Below are 23,575 nucleotides of genomic sequence, written 5' to 3'. Positions count from 1 at the left end.
GGTACATGTGCACAACGTGCAGGTTTGTTACATATGTATACATGTGCCATGTTTGTGTGCTGCACCCATTAACTCGTCATTTAGCATTAGGTATATCTCCTAATGCTATCCCTCCCCCCTCCCCCCACCACACAACAGGCCCTGGTGTGTGATGTTCCCCTTCCTGTGTCCAAGTGTTCTCATTGTTCAGTTCCCAGCTATGAGTGAGAACATGTGGTGTTTGGTTTTTTGTCCTTGCAATAGTTTGCTATTAACTTTTTTAATGAAACCCACTGATCTTTCAGATGACTGGTGCCTAAATATTGTCAAATGGCTTTATTCTCTAGGAAAGGATAACTAAATTTTAATGCACCAATATTATGATTGAGAGTAGCAAACTTTTGTCTGAACTATGCATAGGTGCATTTGTGTGTGCAATTATGTCTTTGCATTCAGAACTTAAATGTAAAAGCATCTAAAAGATGAGTACATTTTTCTTGGATAAGATAATGACCTTTGAATATAGAATTGTGAGAAATCTGCATATATGGATATGGATAAAATATTAAATTCATTTTTGACAAAATAAAAGGGTTTCCTGATTTTATTTCCCATCCTAGACTCAATCTTTCTGCCTTCATCCCCCACATCCTTTTTTAAACTTTTATTTTAGGTTCAAAAGTACATGTGAAGGTTTGTTACATAGGTAAATTCATGTGATGGGGGTTCGATATACAGATTATTATATCATCCAGGCACTAAGCCTATTACCCAGTAGTTACTTTTTCTGCTTTTCTCCCTCCTTACATGCTGCACCCTCAGTTAGACCTCAGTGTCTGTTGTTTCCATCTTTGTGTCCATGTATTCTCATCATTTAGCTCCCACTTACAAGGGAGAACACGCAGTATTTGGGTTTCTGTTTCTGTGTTAGTTTGCTAAGGGAAATGACCTACAGTTTCCTCTGTGTTCCTGCAAAAGAAATTATCTCATTATGTTTTATGGCTGCATAGTATTCGATGGTGTATATGTACCACTTTTTTTTAATCCGGTCTTCCATTGATAGGTATTTAGGTTGACTCCATGTCTTTGTTATTGAGGATAGTGTTGTGATGAACATATGCATGCATATGTCTTTATGATAGAATGATTTATATTCTCTTGGGTATATATGTAGTAATGGGACAGCTGGGTTGAATGGTACTTCTGTTTTTACCTCTGAGAAATTGCCACACTGCTTTCCACAATTGTTGAACTAATTTGCACTTCCCATAACAGTGTCTAAGTGTTCTCTTTCTTGGCAATCTCACCAGCATATGTAACTTTTTTACTTTTGAGTAATAGCAATTCTTACTGGTGTGAGATAATATGTCATTGTGGTTTTGATTTGCATTTCTCTAGTTTTCAGTGATATTGAACATTTTATATGCTTGTTGGCTGCATGTATGTCTTCTTTCACTAAGTGTCTGTTCATGTTCTTTGCTCACTTTTTAATGGATTTTTTTTCTTTATAAATTTAAGTTTCTTAAAGATGTTGGATATTAGGCCTTTGTCAGATGCATAGTTTGCAATATTTTTTCCATTCTGTAAGTTTTCTGCTTACTCTGATGACAGTTTTTGTTGCTGTTGTTGTTGTTGTTTTGCTGTGTAGAAGTTCTTTAGTTTAATTGGATCCTCATCGTCAATTTTTGTTTCTGTTACAATTACTTTTGGTGTCTTCATCATGAAATCTTTGCCAGTTCCTGTGTGCAAAACGGCATTGCCTAGGTTGTCTTCCAGGGTATTCATAGTTTTGGGTTTTACATTTAAAACTTATATCCATCTAGATATCCATCTAGAGGTGGCTTTTGTATATGGTATAAAAAAGGGGCCCAGTCTCAATCTTCTGCATATGACTATCCAGTTATTCCAGCACCATTTATTAAATAAGGAGTTCTTCCTCCATTGCCTGTTTTTATCATCTTTTTTGAAGATCAGAAGGTTGTAGATGTGTGGCTTTATTTCTGGGTTCTCTGTTCCATTGGTCTATAAATCTGTTTTCGTGCCAAGACTGTGCTGTTTTGTTTATAGTAGCCCTATAGTTTTGTTTCAAGTTGGGTAGGGTGATGCGTCCTGCTTTGTTCTATTTGCTTAGGATTGCCGTGCCTATTCGGGCTCTTTTTTGTTTCTATATCGATTTAAAATAATATTTTTCTAGTCTGTGAAGAATGCCATTTGTAGTTTGATAGGAATAGTGGTGAATTTGTGAATTGCTTTAGACAGTATGGCCATTTCAATTATATTGATTCTTGTTATCCACGAGCATGGAATACTTTCCATTTATTTGTGTCATCTCTGATTTATTTGAGCAATGTTTTCTAATTATCATTTTATGTATCTTTCACCTCCCTGGTTGGCTTTATTAATAGGTATTTTATTCTTTTACTGGCAATTGTGAATGAAATTCCATTCCTGATTTGGCTCTTAGGTTGGCTGTTTTTGGTGTATAGAAATGCTTCTAATTTGGTATGTTGATTTTGTATCCTGAAACTTTGCAGAAGTTGCTTATCAGTTTAATGAGCTTTTGGGCCAAGACTGTGAAGTTTTCTAGGTATAGAATCATGTTATCTGCAAACAGAGATAGATAATGAAACAAAAATGTTCAACAGAATATTAGCAAACTGAATTAATAGCACATGAAAAAGCTAACCCACCACAATGAAGTAGGCTTTAGTCCTAGTATGCCAGGTTGGTTCAACATATGCAAATCAATAAATGTGATTCGTTAAGTAAATGGAACTAACGACAGAAATCACTTCTCAAAGGATCATTTCAATAGATGCAGAAGAGGCTTTCAATAACATTCAACATCCCTTCATGTTAAAAACTCAGCAAACTAGGTATTGAAGAAACATACCTCAAAATATTAAGAGCCAGCTATGACAAACGCACAGCCATCATCATACCGAATGGGCAAAAGTGGGAAGCTTTTCCCTTGAAAGCCAGCAAAAAACAAGGATGCTGTCTGTCACCACTCATAGTCAACATAATATTGGAAATCCTGGCCAGAGAAATCAGTCAAGGGAAAGAAAAAAGAGACATTGAAGTAGGAAAATAGGATGTCATCCCTTACATTTTTCTACATAACTTATAATTTAGTAATATCTTGGAAAGCAGAATGACCTTCCCTGCCTTAGGAATATAATATATATAATGTACAATATACATTATATATTATATAATATATGATATAATGTATAATATATAAATATATTAATGTATATTAATTATATAATTATATTAATATATGTTAATTATATGATTACATAAATATACATTAATTATATAATTATATTAATATATATTAATTATATAATTACATGAATATACATTATATAATTATATTTATATATTAATTATATAATTATATAAATATACATTAATTATATAAGTCTATGAATATGCATTAATTATATAATTCTATAAATATGCATTAATTATATAATTATATTAATTATATTAATATGTATTAATTATATAATTATATAGAATGTATTAATTATATGATTATATAAATATACATTAATTATATAATTATATTAATATATATTAATTATGTAATTATAGAAATATATGTTGATTATATAATTCTATTTATATATTGATTATGTAATTATATTAATATATAAATATAATTATGCTAATATATCTTAATGTAATTATATTCATATATAAATATAATTATATTAATACATAAATAGAATTATATTAATACATTCATGAATTTTTTTTATATTCATGTATTAATGTATTTTGTATTTATTTATGTATTAATATTTATGTATTAATATACTGCATATATTAATATATTAATTATGTAATCATATTAATATATAAATATATTGCATATATTTATTTATAATGTAATTATATTCATATATGAATCAATTGCATATATTTATATATTCATATGTTATAATTATACATAATATTAACAAATTCATATAATATGAATATAACATATTAACATATAATATTATATTCTTATCATTATAATACTGATAATTTTAATATTAATTTATTATAATTACAATTATATGAATATATTATAATTGTATATACTTTATATTGATATATTAAAATTATATAATATGTATGTAAATATAATTATATCAATAATATTTATATAGTAATATATGATAATTATATATAAAGTATACTTATATTAATAAATATATATATATCAATATATATTATATATAATTATAAAATACATATTATATACAATATAGCATAATATATGATATAATATATGATGTAAAAGATAATATACTTAATATATAATATAATATAATATATAATAAAATATAATATGTAATAAATAATATAATATATACTATACAATATAATATACTACATAATATATAATATTATATAATATATGATATACTATAATATATAATATTATATAAGATATAATATACTATAATGTATAATCTTATATAATATATAATATACTATAACATATAATATTATATGATATATTATATAATATATAATATATGATATATAATGTATAATACACATTATATCTAATCTATAATATGTATTATACATTATATATTGTTATAATTATACATATTCTATATAATATATAATTTATATTATATATAATATCTAATTTATATAATATATAATATATTCTATATATACTATATATTACATATGTAATATATACTATATAATATACATAATATACAACGTATAATATATATTATATATAATATATAATGTATTATACATTATATAGAATACATATAAAATATATTATATATTACATATAATATATATTATATGTAATATATATAATATATATATAGTGGTATATATTACATATGATATATACTACATATCCTATATACTATATATGTCGTATGCACTATATATAATATACTATATATTATATGTATAATATATACTACAGATAATATACATAATATATAATATGTATTATATATACACATTATATATCTTACATATATTATATGTTATATAATCTATAATATATATATTTTATATATTACATATACTATATATAACATATTATATATTATATAGACTATATATAACAGATTATATATTATATAGAATGTATGTACAATATACAATATATAATATACTATATATTATATATAATGTACTATATTACGTATACATTATATATAACATAGTATATATTATACTATAGACATACATATATACATATTTAATGTATAGTATATATGTACTATATACCGTATATACATATACATTATATATAGTATATGTACATATACTATATATAATCTATAGTATGTATTATACTATATAAAATATATGTACATTATATATAGAATATATATACTACACTATATAACATAGGATATATATTCTATATATAATGTACATATATTAGACATAATATATAATATGTACATTATATATTAGACATAATATATAATATGTACATCATATATGTTATATATAATATATATAATATGTACATTATATATTATACTTAATATATATAATATGTACATTATATATAATACATAATATATAATATGTAAATATTATATATATAATACATAATATATAATATGTATATATTACATAAAATACATAATATATAATTTGTATATATTACATAAAATACATAATATATAATATGTATATATTACATATAATACATAATATATAACATGTATATATTACATATAATACATAATATATAACGTGTATATATTATATATTATACATAACATATATTATTATGTATTACATAATACATAATATTATTACATAATATAATTACATATTATAATCTATATGATATACATAATATTATATATTATACAATATACATGATATTATATGTTATATAATATACATGATATTATATGTTATATAATATGCATGATATTATATGTTATATAATATGCATGATATTATATGTTATATAATATGCATGATATTATATGTAATATATATTGTATATATTATATATTAGATAATATAACATAATATGATATACATTTTATAATATAGTTTAATATGACATACATAATATAATACCATATCATATGATATATAAAATATAATAGAATATAACATATATAATATAACATATATCAGATATTCTAATATATATCATATATTAGAATATATGATATAATATATATCATACATTAGAATATATGATATAATATATATCTTACATTATAATATATGATATAATATGTATCATACATTATAATATATAATAGAATATATATCATACATTATAATGTATAATATATGTATCGTAGATTAATATATATAATATGATATATATCAGAAAAGATAATATAATTTATATCATATTTTATATTATCTATTAGAATATATATTATGTATTATTTATTAGAATATATATTATGTATTATATACATTAGAATATATATTATGTATTATATATTCTAATATATATTATGTATTATATATATTCCAATATATATTATGTATTATATATATTCCAATATATATTATGTATTATATATATTCCAATATATATTATGTATTATATATATTCCAATATATATTATGTATTACATATATTCCAATATATATTATGTATTACATATATTCCGATATATATTATGTATTACATATATTCCAATATATATTATGTATTATATATATTCCAATATATATTATGTATTATATATTCCAATATATATTATGTATTATATATATTCGAATATATATTATGTATTATATATATTCGAATATATATTCTGTATTATATACATTCGAATATATATTCTGTATTATATACATTCGAATATATATTCTGTAGTATATATATTCTAATATATATTCTGTATTATATATATTCGAATACATATTCTGTATTATATATATTCTAATATATATTATGTATTATATATTCTAATATACATTATGTATTATATATATTCTAATATATATTATGTACTACATATTCCAATATATATTATGTATTATATATATTCTAATATATATTATGTATTATATATTCTAATATATATTATGTATTATTTATATTCTAATATATATTATGTATTATATATTCTAATATATATTATGTATTATATATATTCTAATATATATTATGTATTATATATTCCAATATATATTATGTATTATATATAAGACATAATATACAATAATATATTATATATAGTACATAACGTATAATATATATTACATATATTATAACATATAATATATATTACATATATTATAACATATAATAAATATTACATATAATAAAACATATAATATATATTACATATAATATAACGGATAATATATTACATATAGTATAACGGATAATATATTACATATAGTGTAATGGATAATATATTACATATAGTATAACAGATAATATATTACATATAGTATAACGGATAATATATTACATATAGTGTAATGGATAATATATTACTTATATTATAACCTATATTACTTATATTATAACATATATTACTTATATTATAACATATATTACTTATATTACAACATATAGCATATTACTTATATTATAACATATAACATATTACTTATGTTATAATATATGATATATGATATGATATATAAGATATGATTTATAATAAATATAATATATAATTTATAATATATAATACTATATGATATATAATATAATATATAATTCAATAAAATATATGTTACAGTATAATGTATAATTATATTATATATAATACAATAATTATAATACAATACAATATGCAATATATATTTTACATATATACGCACAGATATACATATATTTTTTTTTAACATTTAGATCAGAATTTCCTTTTAAGAAATCAAGCACTACCATTAATTTGAAGACATTCTGTACTTCTTCCACATCCCATCTGTCCTCTTTCTTCTCCAAAATATACCCATTATTATGAAATTGTTGGCTATAAATTCCAGTTCTATTTTGGCTATGTACGTATTCATAATAATATTATTTTTTAATAAAACTTTGTATATATGTTAGCATAATACTGTATCCTTCTGTATCTTTCTTATTTCTTAATATTTTGTTTCATAATACTTTTATTCATTTTGAATCTTAGCAGTCTATTTCAGTAATTTTACCTGACTTATAGTATTCTGTGGCATGAATATACCAGATTTTACCATTTCTCTGTTGATTTACACTTATGATGTTTCTAATTTTTTCTTATAACCATGTAACAGTGAATATTATTATACATGACTATAACGTTTCTAATTTTTTGTTATAACAGTTCAGCAGTGAATAGTATTGTACACTACTTCTTATGCACATAAATAGCATCTCTTAAAGGTATTATACCTGGGGTTGGAAATTTCTGTGTTATTGGATATGTGCAACTTGACCTTCATTCAATTTTTAAGGCATAGGAAAAATCTTTTTTTTTTTTCTGTGACAACTAGGATATTTTATACAGCCTTCCTTATTTCAGTAGAAAACAGACCCTACCAAGCTACTTTTTGTAGCAAGGATTTCCAAGTGAAGTGAAAAGTGGTGACTAAATTGAAAACCTCCAAATTTTCTGCCCTCCCTAACTTTGCCTTTACACTGGTATGCTCTCTCTACTCTGAGTGCTGCCATCAACAATTTGTTTCCTAGGTAACTGCTATCTACCCTTTACCCCACTTTTCCAAGAAGGAATTTAATCCTTCTTTTGTTTTTATTGGCCCGGGCTGGACATATTTCACTAAGGTTTACATAATACTATGGGAAAAGCACCAAATAGTAAAACATATAGAGAGGATAAAAAGTTCAAAATCATCTATGCTTGCCAAATCCAGGCTTCAAATTCTGACATTTTAATCTCATCTTCAGGTTTGGTAGGACCTGTGTAATTGCAGTAGCTACAATCCAGCTCCAAAATACAGTAATTTTTTATTAGCTACCTCTACCAGGAGGAAGTCATCTTTCTACTCATCCCCTATAAACTTTATCTTAGACTCCTTAACACTATTAAATGACTCATACCAGAAGACTCAATTTCTCACATGGTAGTTCATATAAGGCATTACTCTGCTAGTTCTGTTTTTTGGGTTTTAAAAGATGCTTTTTTTCTCAATATATATTTGACACCAAGAATTGTCACATTTTAAAAAGTCAACACAGACTTTACACTTAGGTCTAATAATATAAAATCATATTAACCTTAACACGGACATAACATACATTTAAAATGGATTTCTCACACGTAGAAACAGAAGACTTTTCCATTACACTTCCAGGGGTACCTGGGTTAGAATTAAAGATGTTTCCCTTTGTGACTTACCCAAAAGTTCCTTGATCTGATAAACAAACTTAGGAAAGTTTCAGGATACAAAATTAATGTAAAAAATGAGGAACTTTTTTATAATTCAAACACAATTTATTTTTAATTTCTCAAACAAAAATCAACAGTTTAAGTCACTGATTGGCAAGCTATAGCCTGCAGGCCAAACCCCGCACCACACCTGTTTTTGTAAATAAACTTTTCTTGGATTACAGCCAAGCTCATTTGCGTGCATATTTTCTATGGTTGCTTTTGCATGTCATCAGCAGAGTTGAGTAGATGTAACAGAGGTCGCATTACCAGCAAATCCCAAAATATTTACTGTCCGGTCCTTTAAGAAAAAGTTTGCTGACCCCTGATTTAAGTGACCATGATTTGATTTAAGGACAAGGTGACATCTGACAAAAGTATGAGTAAGAATGGGGGCACTGACCCATCAAATAGTAAGATTCCCCCAAATAAGAAGGAGGTCAAGAATGAATATTTGACATCAATTGTTTGACAAACATTTTGATGTAAATTATAATTACTTAAACTACATATTCAAATAATTTAACAAGAACCTTTTCTTCCCTGATTTGGTCACTTTATTATTTGAGCAAGAGAACAGATTGCTAGTATTTAGTCGAAAAGAGGTCACACCTGAAAGGGTGAAGAAGAACAGCTTAACCATCTCTTGTCTGCTTGTTCTTAAAGCAAGCTGAGAGCTGCTGCCTGTTTTCCAGATGTCCATCTCCTCATTACAGAAGCTGAAGACTTGCTGTAGCCATGTAAGACAAGCTGGGAAGCAATCAACTCCTCATCATCTCTCTGCTCCTATGCTCCACGATTGTTCTATTTCTTTCTGGGAAAGGGTTACTGTCATTTTTTTTTTTTTTTTTTCTGAGAAACAGTGATTGGCTCAGCCATGAATACTATCGAATTTGTATGCTATTGGTATATCAGGAACTTGCTGACTAGAAAAGTTTTATGTAAGAAGTTCATATTTTTATGGCTCCAGATGGAAGACAGGCCTCCAAGTTGAGATTCTGGGGTTCTACACATTCAGAATCTCAAAATCTTCCTCCATATCAAACTCCTCCAGTTGTTCAGTAGAGTCAATGAATTATGCCCCAGTGGTTGTCACTTCTGGCTTGGCTGGAAGTACAAGGTGAGGCCAGTGCAATGGATGTTTCTGAATCGATTCAAACATCTTTAAATGCTCCTTTAGAATTTCCTTCTGAACAAGGCTATGCCAGTTATTAAAGTCTTTTTCTTATTTTCAGAAAAATCCCAATGCAACTGAAGGATCTAGGTTCAGTATGTTCACTCTCTGTGGGGACTGCAGGCAATGGAAAGTCTGATCATCAACCATTTCATTCTCTTCAGTGTTGACAAAGGTCTGGGTTGTGTGAGGGTCCAAGAAGATGAGCTTATCACCTAAGAATTCTTTGAAACAATAGGCATTATTTGTTTTTCTTCTAATGCCCTTAAAGACTGTGGCATCTTAAAACACTCTTTGAATGCGTCAACATAGACAGGGTTGTTTTGGTTTATGCCCAGGCAAAGGGGCACATTAAGCAGCAGGGGTATCCAGGCTAGGCAGTAGGTAGAGGTGCCCTTACTCTAGTTTAAAGCAGTCAGAGAATCGGGAGGCCTGTCACGGTCTGTGTAAGCACTCAAGGGAAGGACACAGCACATTTTTTGATATCTTCAATGACCACTGTGTTATCCATTGAAACATAAAGAGCCAAGGAATTCCATTCATCAAATAAAGTGAGTTTTTTGTTAACATCTGTGCAAGTGTATTTGGTCCAAACCATTCTCCAATTGATTGCCCTTCTCCTACACCCATTTGTGCCACTTGATGGATAGTGTAGCAACAATTTTTTCTCTCTAAGAAGCACTGTAGGATCCGTTGGTATTTTATTGTTGTTGTTGTTGTTCTTTTTGTTTCTCCCAGTTCCAGTTCTTTCCCAAGTGTCTACATATGAGGGCTTGAGCCAGCATCATCTGTCCACAGCATAGCATACATCCCCAACCAGCATCTGATGAAAGGCCCATTCCCCAAATTGGTGAAAATTTCCTTCTGTACGTAAACTATAGACAAACACTTATATCAGACAACAGCTTAGATGTTTCTGTTTTAATAAGATGCTGCTTTTCTATGATCCATACCAGCTCATCTGTATCTAAATATTCTTCGAGGTATTCAGTGAAAGTAGTAATCCGGTTTTCATACTTCGATAAAACTGACTCCATTCTCCAGCTGTCATCCTGGGCCAATTCCACCAGCAACCTGGTGGAATAGCTTCTGCACAACAAAATAAACTATCAACAGAGTAAACAGGCAACCTAAGAGTGAGAGAAAATATTTGAAAACCATGCATCTGACAAATATCTAATATCAAGAATCTATAAGGAACTTAAACAAATTTACATGCAAAAAACAACCAACCACATTACAAAGTGGACAAATAATGGGAACAGACACTTTTCAAAAGAAGACATACATGTGGTCAACAAGCTTATAAAAAATGCTTAACATTACAAATAATTAGAGATATGCAAATAAAAAACATGGTGAAATATCATCTCACACCAGTCAGAATGGTTATTGTTAAAAAGTCAAAAATAGCAGATGCTGGCAAGGTTGCAGGGAAAGAGTACTTATAAACTGATGGCACAAAGAAAAATTACTTCAGCCATTGTGGAAAGTAGTGTTGTGATTCCTTAAAGAACTTAAAACAGAACTACAATTCGACCAGCAATTCTGTTGTTGGGTATATACACCAAAAAATGTAAATCATTCTACCATAAAGACATATTCATGTGTATATCATCACATAATTATTCAAAATAAAAAAGGCATGAAATCAATCTAAATGCACATCAATGGTAGACTTGATAAAGAAAATGTGGTACTTATACACTGTGGAATACTATGCAACCATAAAAAAGAACCAAATCATGCCCTTTCCAGCAACATTAATGGAGCTGGAGGCCATTATCCTAAGCAAACTAACAAAGAAACAGAAAACCAAATGCTGCATTTTCTCACTTATAAGTGGAAGCCAAACATCAAGTACATATGGACACAAAGAAGGAAGCCAGAGTCAGGCCTATCTGAGGGTGGAGGTTGGAAGGAGGGTGAGGATCAAATAACTATTTATCAGGTACTATATTTACTATCTAGGAAAGAAAGTACACATAATTTATTCATATAGCAAAGTTGCACATCTTTCCCCTGAAACTTAAACAATAGCTCTAAAAAAAAGTACACATTTTGTAGAGCATTCTATAAAAGTTGTTTTCTAAAAGATAAATAGAGCTGGGCATGATGGGTCACGCCTGTAATCCCAGCATTTTGGGAGGCTGAGGCAGGTGGATCACCTGAGGTCAGGAGTTCGAGACCAGCCTGACCAATATGGCGAAACCCCATCTCTACTAAAAATACAAAAATTAGCCAGGCAGGGTGGCACAACCTGTAATCCCAGCTTTTCGGGACACTGAGGGAGGAGAATCGCTTGAACCCAGGAGGCAGAGGTTGCAGTGAGACGAGATTGTGCCACTGTACTCCAACCTGGGTGACAGAGTGTGATTCTGTCTCAAAAAAATAAAATAAAATAAAAATAAAGTAAATTTAATAAATTAAAAAATATAAAAGGTAAATAATCTTGAATCCTGATTTTATTTTGTTCATGTTCATGAATGAAAAACACGGTAATTCAGGACCTGTAAACAAAATTGGGATGAAAATGATTTTAACAGATTGAATGATAAAGGTGGTAACAAATATGTAACAAAGATGTTATAAATGAAGAATACACCAAAAAACTAATGCAGATGCATATCTCATAAATTTAGGAGCAAATAAGACCTGATTAGTCAGTACAAGTGTATAAATAAGAAGAGGCCAATTATACATTTTATTTAGCATATGATTCTCAAGCCTAATACTTGGGGAAAATCTCAAGCTCTAGAATTTGAGTCAAAAATGAATTACTTAGTCCTGGATATTTTTGGTTGGTAGGCTATTAATTATTGCCTCAATTTCAGAGCCTGTTATTGGTCTATTCAGGGATTAAGCTTCTTCCTGGTTTAGTCTTGGGAGAGTGTATGAGTCCAGGAATTTATCCATTTCTTCTAGATTTTCTAGTTTATTTGTGTAGAGGTGTTTATAGTATTCTCTGATGGTAGTCTGTATTTCTGTGGGATCGGTGCTAATATCCCCTTTATCATTTTTTATTGCGTCTATTTGATTCTTCTCTCTTTTATTCTTTATTAGTCTTGCTAGTGGTCTATCAATTTTGTTGATCTTTTCAAAAAAAACAGCTACTGGATTCATTGATTTTTTGAAGGTTTTTATTATTATTGTTATACTTTAAGTTCTAGGGTACATGTGAACAATGTGCAGGTTTGTTACATATGTATACATGTGTCATGTTGGTGTGCTGCACCTGTTAACTTGTTATTTACATTAGGTATATCACCTAATGCTATCCTTCCCCGCTCCCCTCACCCCATGACAGGTCCTGGTGTATGATGTTCCCCACCTTGTGTCCAAGTGTTCTCATTGTTCAGTTCCCACCTGTGAGTGAGAACATGTGGTGTTTGTTTTCCTGTCCTTGCGATAGTTTGCTCAGAATGATGGTTTCCAGCTTCATCCATGTCCCTACAAAGGACATGAACCCATCATTTTTTATGGCTGCATAGTATTCCATGATGTATATGTGCCACATTTTCTTAATCCAGTCTATCATTGATGGACATTTGGTTTGGTTCCAAGTCTTTGCTATTGTGAATAGTGCCACAAGAAACATACATGTGCATGTGACTTTATAGCAGCATGATTTATAATCCTTTGGGTATATGCCTAGTAAAGGGATGGCTGGGTCAAATGGTATTTCTAGTTCTAGATCCTTGAGGAATTGCCATACTGTCTTCTGCAATGGTTGAACTAGTTTACAGTCCCACCAACAGTGTAAATGTGTTCTCATTTCTCCACATCCTCTCCAGCACCTGTTGTTTCCTGACTTTTTAATGATCGCCATTCTAACTGGTGTGAGATGGTATCTCATTGTGGTTTTGATTTGCATTTCTCTGATGGCCAGTGATGATGAGCATTTTTTCATGTGTCTGTTGGCTGCTTAAATGACTTCTTTTGAGAAGTGTCTGTTCATATTCTTTCCCACTTTTTGATGGGGTTGTTTGATTTTTTCTTGTAAATTTGTTTAAGTTCTTTGTAGATTCTGAATATTAGCCCTTTGTCAGAAGGGTAGATTGTAAAAATATTCCCCCATTCTGTAGGTTGCCTGTTCACTCTGATGGTAGTTTCTTTCACTGTGCAGAAGCTCTTTAGTTTAATTAGATCCCATTTGTCTATTTTAGCTTTTGTTGCCATTGCTTTTGGTGTTTTAGTCATGAAGTCCTTTCCCATGCCTATATCCTGAATGGTATTGCCTAGGTTTTCTTCTAGGGTTTTTATGGTTTTAGGTTTAACATGTAAGTCTTTAATCCATCTTGAATTAATTTTTGTATAAGGTGTAAGGAAGGGATCCAGTTTCAGCTTTCTACATATGGCTAGCCAGTTTTCCCAGCATCATTTATTAAATAGGGAATCCTTTCCCCATTTCTTGTTTTTGTCAGGTTTGTCAAAGATCAGATAGTTGTAGATGTGTGGTATTATTTCTGACGGCTCTATTCTGATCCGTTGGTCTATATCTCTGTTTTGATACCAGTACCATGCTGTTTTGGTTACTGTAGCCTTGTAGTATACTTTGAAGTCAGGTAGCATGATGATTCCAGCTTTGTTCTTTTGGCTTAGGATTATCTTGGCAATGCGGGCTCTTTTTTGGTTCCATACGAACTTTAAAGTAGTTTTTTCCAATTCTGTGAAGAAAGTCATTGGTAGCTTGATGGGGATGGCATTGAATCTATAAATTACCTGAGACAGTATGGCCATTTTCACAATATTGATTCTTCCTATCCATGAGCATGGAATGTTCTTCCGTTTGTTTGTGTCCTCTTTTATTTCATTGAGTGCTTTGTAGTTCTCCTTGGAGACATCCTTCGCATCCCTTGTAAGTTGGATTCCTAGGTATTTTATTATCTCTGAAGCAATTGTGAATGGGAGTTCACTCATGATTTGGCTTTCTGTTTGCCTGTTATTGGTGTATAGGAATGCTTGTGATTTTTGTACATTGATTTTGTATCCTGAGACTTTGCTGAAGTTGCTTATCAGCTAAAGGAGGTTTTGGGCTGAGATGATGGGGTTTTCTAAATATACAATCATGTCATCTGCAAACAGGGACAATTTGACTTCCTCTTTTCCTAATTGAATACCTTTTATTTCTTTCTCTTGCCTGATTGCCCTGGCCAGAACTTCCAACACTACGGTGAATAGGAGTGGTGGGAGAGGGCATCCCTGTTCCATGAACACTTTTATAGATTGAGACACAAAAGAATATTTAAAAGATCAACATATCTAGGAGCTGGTTTTGAAAAAAAAATAATGAGATAGGTAGATTGCTAGCTAGACTAATAAAGAAGGAAAGACAGAGGATTGAAATAAACACAACTAGAAATGACAAAGGGCATATTATCACTGAACACACAGAAATACTAATGACCAACAGCAAATACTATGAACACCTCGGTATACACAAGCTAGAAAATGTAGAAAAAATATGGATAAATTCCTGGACACATACACAGTCCCTACACTAAACCAGCAAGAAATTGAATCTCTAAACAGAACAAAATGAGCTCCAATTGTATCAGTAATAAATAGCCTACCAACCAAAAAAAGCCCAGCCTCAGACAAATTTATAGCCAAATGCTACCAGTGAACAAAGAAGGACTGGTTTCATTCCTACTGAAACTATTCCCAAAAATAAAGAGGAAGATCTCCTCTCCTACTCATCTATGAGGCCAGCATCATCCTGATACCAAAGCTTGGCAGACGCACAACAGAAAAAGAAAATTTTAGGCCAATATCCTTGATAAACATCGATGCAAAAAATCTCAACAAAATACCAGCAAACTGTATCCAGTAGCACATAAAAATGCTAATCCATTATGATCAAGTAGGTTTTATCTTTGGGATACAAGGATGGTTCAACATATACAAATCAATAAACACAAGTCATCACATAAATACAACTAAAGATAAAAACCAAAAAATCTTCTCATAGATGCAGAAATAGTTTTTGATAAATTTCAACATGTCTTCATGGTAAACACTCTCAACAAACTGGGTATTGAAGGAACATACCCGAAAATAATAAGAGCCATCTATGACAAACCTACAGGCAGCCTCATACTGAATGAGCAAAAGCTGGAATCATTCCCCTTGAAAAGTGGCACAAGATAAGGATGCCCTCTGTCACCATTCCTACTCAACACAGTATTGAAGTCCTAGCCAGAACAATTAGGCAAAATAAAAAAAAAAAAAAAGGGCAACCGAATAGCAAGAGAGAAAATCTAACTATCCCTGTTTGCAGATGACACAGTTCTATATCTAGAAAACTCCATTGTCTCTGCCCAAACACTGCTTGAACTAATAAGCAACTTCAACAAAGTTTCAGGATACAACATCAACATGCAAAAATTACTAGCAATCCTACTTATCAACAACAGCCAGGCTGAGAGCCAAATCAGAAATATAATCCCATTCACGGTTGACATAAAAAGAATAAAATATCTAACAATACATCTAACCAGGGAGGTGAAAGATCTCTACAGTGAGAATTATAAAATACTGGTCAAAGGTATCAGAAATGACACAAACAAATGAAAAAACATTTCATGCTCAGCAACTCACATATTCAATGGTACAATGGTATACTTATCAAACTACCACTGACATCATTCACATAAGTAGAAAAAAATATTTTAAACTCATAGGGAATGAAAGAAGACCCTGGACAACTGAAGCAATTCTAAGTAAAAAGTACAATGCAGAGAGCATAACACTACCCAATTTCAAACAATACAACAGGGCTAGAGTAACCAAAACATCATGGTACTGGTAGAAAAGCACACAAATAGACCATTTGAACAGAATAGAGAGCTCATAAATAAGGCTGCACACCTACAAACATCTTATCTTCGGCAAATCTGACAAAAACAAGCTATGGGGAATGGACTCCCTATTCAATAAACAGTTCTGGGAGAACTAGCAAGCCATATGCAGAACTTTGAAACTGGATTTCTTCCTTACACCATATACAAAAATCAACTTAAAATGTATAAAAGACTTAAATGTAAAACTCAAAACTATAAAAACCCTGGAAGACAACCTACACAATATCATTCAGGACATAGGTACTGGCAAAAATGTGATGACAAACACACCACCAAAAATTGCAACAAAAGCAAAAATTGACAAATGTGATCTAATGAAACCAAAGAGCTTCTGCACAGCAAAAGAAGCTATCAACAGAGTAAACAAACAGTTATAGACTGAGATAAAATGCTTACTGATTATGCATCTGACAAGTCTAATATCCAGCATCTGTAAAGAAGTTATACAAATTTACATGAAACAAGCAAGCCTATTTAAAAGTGTGCAAACAACATGAACAGATATTTTTCAGAAGAAGACATACATGTAGCCAAGAAGCATGTGAAAGAAAGCTCAATATCACTGATCATTAAAGATATGCAAATCAAAACCTCAATGAGATACCATCTCACACCGTCAGATGGCTATTTTTAAAATGTCAAAAAATAACAGATGTTGGCAAGGTTGCTGAACAAAGGGAACACTTACATACTGTTGGTGGGAATCAAAACTTTGCAACCATTATGGAAAAGCAGTGTGGCAATTTCTTATAGAGCTTCATATATCCCCAAAGGAATAGAAATCATTCTGTCATAAAGACACATGCACACGTATGTTCATTGCATCATTATTCACAATAGCAAAGACATGGAATCAACCTAAATGTCCATCAATAGTCTACTTGATAAAGAAAATGTGATAGATATACACCATGGGATGCTATGCAGCCATAAAAAAATGATATCATGTCTTTTGCAGGACTTGTGTGGAACTGGAGGCCATTATCCTTTGCAAACTAATGCATAATCAGTAAACCAAATACTGCCTGATATCACATGTATGTAGGAGGTAAATTATGACAGCGCATGGACACAAGGAGGGGACAACAGACACTGGGCCCTGCCTGAGGGTGAATGGTAGGAGGAGAGAGGAGCAGAAAAATAACTATTGGGTAGTAATAGTTATTTTTATATTATAAAAATATTAAATATATTTAAATATAAGTAGGTTTAGTATCTGGGTAATGAAATAATCTGTACAACAAACCCCTATGATTTGAGTTTACCTAGATTACAAACTTGCACATATACCCCTGAACCTAAAAGTTTAAAAATATGATTAACTTTATTTTAACTATTTTAACTTGCTGACTGCCTGATGAGGGTTCTTTAAATAGCCTTGCTGTAGAATTTTGCTCTTAAATCTAGCTGGTAAGAACATAATTGGAAATATCTTGAGCAAGCAAAATATAAGAACCTTCACTAAGAAATAGAGATCAAGAAAGAAGAGTTTTCCTAACAATTGAAGAAAATGTTTTAGAAAAATACTGTTCCAGAGAGAAAGAAACTAATGAATAAGTACAGAGAAGAAAGTAGTTCATGATGAAATACAGAGACAGAGAGTCAGGAAATTGTTATCTTGAAAATAAATAAATGATTAAAAAAAACTGCAAAGAACAAAACAGAAAAAAAATAAATAGAAGATTAAAAATGGATGGGTCATTATATAACTCAGTAAGGAACAAATCATTATATTTAAGCATTTGAATGCTGAGAGCTGAGTGTCAGCTACAGAGGGGAAAAATTATAAAGATGTTTAGGCATACAGCACAAGTTTTTCAGATTGTGGGGTTTGCCCATTTGAATTCTATTTTTAAATCAAATAAATCTTTTTGACTGAATTTTTAACTTTGTATATTTATAAAAACTTTGCTATCATATAACTGGAAATTCCTAGTTTTCTAGGCTCAAAGAGCTCCTTGTTAAATTTCCTTAGGTAAGTTTATAATTGCCTCATGAACTTAGAGATAATATTAGTCTCAGAGAAGAGATAGTAAAACATACAATGAATGAGATTAGTCATTTGCAGAAGTCATTTACCATACAGGACAGTATATAATCATGATTATTATGAGACAGTGTGTCTCCTATAATTAAGATGACTAGCATGTTTCATCGGGACTAGAATGTAACTTAAAACTGTAATTTAATCAATGTTATTGTACTCTAAAAACTAATGTTTTATTATAGATGGTGATACGGTTTGGCTCTGTCCCCACTCAAATCTCATCTTTAATTGTAGCTCCCATAATCCCCACATGTCATGGGACGGACCAGGTGGGAGGTGGTTGAATCATGGGGGTGGGTTTTTCTCATGATGGTGAATGAGTCTCCGGAGATCTGATGGTTTTATGGAGGGCAGTTTCTCTGCACATGCTCTCTTGACTGCCACAGTGTAAGATATGTCTTTGCTCCTCCTTTGCCTTCCACAATGATTGTGAGGCTTCTCCAGCCATGTGGAACTGTGAGTCCATTAAACCTCTTTATCTTTATAAATTACTCTGTCTTTGGTGTGTCTTCATTAGCAGCATGAGACGGACTAATACAGACAGGTGTGGTTTACCAAAAGACTACACAGAAGAGGATAAAAGAGTAAGAATTTAGTCTTGTTACTCAGCACAATGCAATTAAGAGAGACACTATATTTGATAGACACAAATTTTCTGGTCTCTAGACATGTGTTTGTAATTGCAGGTCAAGAATAAATCATCAGTCTCTCTTCTGATACAGATTTCATCACAAGAAAGCTCAAGGCTCACCACATTTGGATTTCTTGTTAATCAGTTCCTAACTACCTAATTTAGCTTACCAAGCACTTTGATTCCATATACATTTTCTTTGCACCACTAGAATGAGGTACCTTCTGCTATAAATTTTAAAACTGGAATTCTTACATATACATCATTCTGAGAACAGTTAATGTGAGTGCATTCTTAAAAAACTATTGCCTGTTGAAATAGGAACAAAAATGGGTGTACCTTATATTTGACACAAGAAGTTAAACAACTATAACAAATAAAATAAAAGGTGCATAACAGCACATATTCACTACAGATTCATTTATTGCTAACTTAACAGTTTAAGGTGGGTTTCTTGATGGCAAGTTATACTCCTCCAGTTGATGACTTATGAACATGGGTTTCTTCTGTCTTGTGGATACACCATCCCATAGAGCCTTATTTTCATCTGCACTTAGTTGAAGAAAGAGAAAATTGTGAAGGAATGCTTGCCACTCATAGGCCTTGGCAGAAAATTGCATAGCTTTTGCTCTTATTCTATTGACTAAAAATCCATTATGTGGCTATATGCAATTGCAAAGGAGGTAGAGATGCTTTGCTTAATTGTGTGCCCAGAAGAACCATAAGTGGTTTTGGTGATGAACTAGAAGTTTATGCCAAATCTTGTAAAGCTGAGGACAAACCTTATATCTTGATGATAACATCAAAGAACTCCAGTCGTGATAGTAGATGTATATATTTAATCTCAACTGCACTGTAAATAAGGAGTTTCATTATTTAGTGGCAGTAACTTAAGGTAAGATGAAAGTGCTAGAAGAATTTTTATTTGACATTGGAAATTGCCATAATTTCATTCATTAGTACTGAATGAAACATAAGTGAAAAAATGTAACTGGGCACAGTTAGGGGAGAAACTATATTTGACTTCAAGTGTTAAGATGGATTCTGGCAATGGGGCTTATAGGAATATAAGAAACAATAAAAATTCTTAGGCTATTTTGGACCAGTGTCCAAAATAGTATTCTGCAGTGATTCTTAACATTACAGATAACTTAATGATTTTGTCAGTCTTTCTTCTACCATAGGATTCTAGCCCTTAGAGAAAGAGGAAAAACTGATGAAAGATGGCCATAGATAACTGCCTGAATAGAAATTGTATGTTAGCTATAACCTGAATACTTGTAAACACCAACTTAACATCTTCATCATTCATACAATCAATATCCCATGTTTTACTTGTCTCTTTCGACTACTCTTTAAGTTTTGCATTATTTTTGGGTGATTCTGATGAGAAAGAAAATTTATTTCTAACATTTGCAAAATCACAAGAGAAGCCTTGCAAAACCATAATAAAAGCTTCTTTTGCAATTAAGGAGAAAATGAAGTAAAAAATATGGAATTCATGCTCAATTGTATTTTAGTTGTTGGATCATGTTTCATATAACGAAAACAAGTATATTATGTAGAATTCACTATAGCATCAAAACAAATGCTTTTCTTATGTACCATACTCACTGCTTAAACATCTTCTATCTCTAATGTTGTCAGATATTTAAAAATGTTAATTTTATCTTGTGAATTCTTTGCTATGCATTTTTAAACCTCTAAAAGCAACAGACAACTGTAATAGAGATCTATTGAAACACATGCTAATCCTTTTAAATGATGAAAGGTAATTCATGAAAATTATAATGTATTAACCTGAGTATATATGACATTATTGAATAGTGTGTCTGCAGATTGAATTATGATACAACTGTGACAATTTAATGATTTCATGCTCATGATCTCATTTTATGTTTCAGGTCCAGATTTCTTTTCTTCTATTACTCAAATTTTGGGAAAATATACATTGATGAAGCCTTTGGAAAAAGAAAAAATCTGCATTAATGCTGGTATGGGCCATGGAGAAGATACTATAAACTTCTTGGATTAAATGAATAAAATACAAGATTAGCATGGGAGAGTCAGCAGTATTCAAAATGTCACATATGAATATATTAATAAAAACTTATCAATGTTTCCATGTACCAGATTTGCTTATTTGTGAAAGTATTTATAGAGATCTAATGTTGCCATTGTTCAAAAATGTGTTGGACCTTCCTCTGCTTCAAAAAACACTCTCTGGGAGTTAGCCACATTATTTTAACTATTCTTGGAAGTGACAAATCATAATCTTTTGAGAATGAACTTGATTTTAATTCAAATATTATAAAAACCCAAAGATGTCTAGATTTTTAATAACTTGGCTGATATAATTTAGGCTAAAAATATAGTGACATGATTAGCTTATTTGTGTGATTAATATGAGCTTTATTCAACAGATATTTACTGAGTGATATGTATAAAAATTGTGTTTTTGATGCTAAAGAGAATGGTTCTCAACTTTGCAATAAAATTGCTTGGGCAGCTTTAAAAATACTAAGTCCTACTCCCATAAATAATTATTGATTTGCCTGGGTGGGACCCAGGTATTAATGTAAACATTAAAAACCCTTTCCAGGTGATTATAATGTGTAACCATGGTTGTAAATGGCTAGGGTAAATTATTTAGACATAAGTAAGACAATTAGCTGGATACAACTATGAAAAATGTCCTTCTGTTTCCCTATGCTATGAGTTTCACCTATAGAGTCAAAGTCAACAGAATAAAACTAAAAGGTAGAGAGTAAAGTACTTTTTGCTGAGTGTTAACTCTGTGTCAAGCAGTTTTTTAAAATCTCTATGTGTCCTACAGTATTGAATCCTCACAGCAAAAGTATAAGATATATAATCACCTCCCTGTTTCATAAATGAGAAAAACAAAGTTCAGAGAGGTTATAAAACATTGCATGCCATCACTCAGATAGTAAATAGCAGAGCCATGATTCAGATCTAATGCTATCAGGCTTCAAAATTCTTGTTCCCTTTACTCTACAATGTTGCCTCAAATAAGGGTAATAAAGGCCATGCATACATATTAAGTATGTACTTAATGGCACACATATTAAGAATGTACTTATGTATTATGTACATACAGAACTTACTATAAGTTGTATAACCACTTATTATAAGTGCTGTACACGTATAATTCATAAGTACATACTTAATATGCATGCTTATTATTATATTATTAAGTGCTGTAAAACGGATGTAAACAAAGACTTTAATTCAGAAGAAGGAGAGGTATTTCTAGCTGAGGATAAAAATAAATACTTTATAAGGGAGAACATTTAAGTTGGAGTATTAAGGAGTGACAGAATTTTTATAGATGGGCATAAAGAGACAGGGATTTTAAAATATAGTCAAAGAGATACAGAAATAAAATCATGTAGTATAATTGAGTAATTAAGTGTGGTCTATATTAATGGTACTCAACCATGGCAGTACAACTGTGATGTTTAGAAATGAGTGAGATTAGTTTTTGTTCTATTAGAAATGAAA

General features: G+C 30.2%; 1 pseudogene; it reads right to left on the bottom strand.

Annotated features, from left to right (window-relative positions):
• Positions 1–10,344: 10,344 nt before the first annotated feature.
• On the bottom strand, positions 10,345–11,549 carry LOC129025285 (cysteine protease ATG4A-like; annotated as a pseudogene).
• Positions 11,550–23,575: the final 12,026 nt, after the last annotated feature.

This window comes from Pongo pygmaeus, chromosome X (assembly GCF_028885625.2).
Source record: "Pongo pygmaeus isolate AG05252 chromosome X, NHGRI_mPonPyg2-v2.0_pri, whole genome shotgun sequence".
NCBI lineage: Eukaryota > Metazoa > Chordata > Mammalia > Primates > Hominidae > Pongo > Pongo pygmaeus.
This window is presented reverse-complemented; position numbering and strand designations above follow the sequence as displayed.